Raw genomic sequence first — 2,948 nt, forward strand, 5'->3', positions numbered from 1 at the left:
GAAGTCTTTCCTTTTTTCTTTCCTTCGTCCCTGGGTAATGGGAATGGAGAGGCCTTCGACATTTATCTGTTCATTTACTTATCTAGGCTCAGGATAACAGGAGTTACCAGGACTCAAGGGACTGAGTTATGGAGAGAGGTTGAGCAGGTTGGGACTTCTGTCATTGGAGCATCGGAGAATGAAGGGAGATCTTATACAGGTGTATAAAATCATGAGGGGCATAGAGAGGATCAATGCGCACAGTCTTTTTCCCAGGGTTGCGGCATCAAGAACTAGAGGGCACAGGTTTAGGGTGAGAGGGGAGAGATTTAATAGGGACCTGAGGGGCAACTTTTCACCCAGAGGGTGGTGCATATGTGGAATGAGCTGCCAGAGGAAGTGGTTGAGGCAGGTACAATAACAACATTGGACAGGTACAGGGATAGGAAAGGTTTAGAGGGATATGGGCCGAACACAGGAAATTGGGACTAGCTGGGTGGGCACTGTGGTCGGCATGGACTGGTTGGGCTGAAGGGCCTGTATCTGTTCTGTAAGACTCTAGGATTCTATGCTATAAAAACCCATCCAATTGACTAATGTCCTCAGCCTTTGGATTGTGTAGAGATCAACAGTGAACATGTAAATCCCACAAATGTAACTCACAAGATCCCACAGCATCAGGTCTGAACATCCTCTGAAATAGTCCAGTAAGTTTAGGAGCATTTGAGGATATGGGCCAAATGCGGGCAAATGGGACTAGTTTAGAAGGGCATCTTGATCAGCATGGACCAGTTGGGCCGAAGGGCCTGTTTCCGTGCCATATGGCTCTATGAGTGCTGCACAGAAGTAAGCTGCATTGGTGCTATCTTGGGACCCCAGCTCCTCACTGTCCCTGCCACCTCTCCTTCCACACCAGGTAACTGCTCGTGGGTCGGGTGTAACCAGGGTGCCGTGGTGATACGGCAGTTAGTGCTGCTGCCTCAGATACTGTCCAGTCCTTGCTGCATGTGGGCACAATCTGCCTCATTACCAAAGGCTCTGAGAGCTCATTCCAAGGTCCATTTCAGAAGCAAGTTTCGCGGAATGGAGTAGAATTTGGGAGGTACAGGAATAACCCAAGGGAAGGGATGTGCAGTCACAACCACCCAGAAGGCCCAGGAAGAACCTTGCCTCAATCCCATTAACCACATCAGAGAAGGCTGTGTGGTCCACAAATGTCATCCAAAATGGGTCGGTTTGGGTTACAGCCCTCCAACCTTTCCGTTCAATCTGTTATTATTTACAATAATGTATTCTGCACCCTCTCACTCAGCTGCAACCCAGTGCTGAGTCACTTCACATCTTCCATGCACATTTTTTGCCTTTGGTGTTAAGAAGGATTGGAAGTGGTTTTCAGGCTTACAATGCTCTTGGAGGAATCTGCAACGAAAGACAAGCTGCTGGAGGAACTCAGCGGGTCAGGCAGCATCTGTGGAGGGAAGTGGATAGTCAACGTTTTGGGTTGAGGCCCTTCATCTGAACCTGAGTGTCGACTGTCTCATGAAGGTGCCAGACATTCTCTCTTCTCCCCCCTCCCATCAGGCAGAAGATGCAGGAGACTGTGGGCACGTACCAGCAGGCACAAGGACAGCTTCTATCCCACAGTGATAAGACTATTGAATGGTTGCCTTATATGTTGAGATAGACTCTTGACCTCACAATCTACCTTGTTGTGACCTTGCACCTTATTGTCTACCTGCAATGCACTTCACTGTAGCTGTGACACTTTACTCTGCATTCTGTTATTATTTTTTTTACCTGTACTACCTCAATGTACTAAGTCAGTGTATCTGCACTGTTGTAATGAATTGATCTGTACGAATGGTATGCAAGACAAGTTTTTCACTGTACCTCAGTACAAGTGACAATAATAAACCAATACTAATACCAATACCAATACAGGAGCCTGAGGGCACATACCAAGGACAGCTTCTAGCTCACAGTGATAAGACTATTGATGAGATGGACTCTTGATCTCACAATCTTGTTAGGAGCTTGCACCTTATTGTCTACCTGCAATGCACTTCCCTGTAACTGTGACACTTTATTCTGCATTCTGTTATTGTTTTACCCTGTACTACCTCAATGCACTGTGTAATGAATTGATCTGTACGATCACTGTACCTTGGTACAGGTGACAATTATAAACCAATTCCAATACCAACCAATACCAATACACCAGGCTCAAGGACAGCTTCTGTCCCATTGTTATCAGGCTCTTGAATGGACATCTTATCGGATAAAGATTAACTCTTGATCTCTCAATCTACCTTGACATGGCCCTTGCACCTTATTTGCACTTCCTCTGTGACTGCAACACTATATTCTGCATTCTGTTTTTCTTTTTACTGCCTTGATGTATTTCTGTATGGGATGATCTGTCTGGATGGCGCGCAAACAAAAGCTTTTCACTGTCTTGGTACATGTGACAATAATAAACCAATTACCAATGTGGCTCCCCCTTTGCCCACACAGATGGAGATCTCAACCACATTCCTGCTATTTTCCACACATCCGCTGTCACCCGTCTGCCACTCCCCGGTCCTCACCTTCCACCTCACCAGGCCTTCACATTCAACATATTTCCACCAGTTCCAATGTGATCCAATCACCTATTACCTCTTCTCCTCACCCCTTTCTGCTTTTCACAGGGACCACTCCCTTCATGACTCCCTGGTCCAGTCTTCTGTCCCCACCCATCCCATCCCATGGCATCTTCATGTGCAAAAGACTTGTCCTTGCACTTTTTCCCTTCCCACCATCCAGGGTCCCAGATAGTCTTTCCAGGTGAAGCAGCGATTGACTTAACACTGCTTCCAGTCTAGCGTACAGCAGTAGGTGTTCACCACACGGTCTCCTCTACACTGGAGAAACCAAACGCAGATTGGGTGATCGCTTTGCGGAGCGCCGGTGTTCAGTCCACAGGGGTG

This window comes from Pristis pectinata, chromosome 16, assembly GCF_009764475.1.
Source record: "Pristis pectinata isolate sPriPec2 chromosome 16, sPriPec2.1.pri, whole genome shotgun sequence".
Classification (NCBI taxonomy): domain Eukaryota; kingdom Metazoa; phylum Chordata; class Chondrichthyes; order Rhinopristiformes; family Pristidae; genus Pristis; species Pristis pectinata.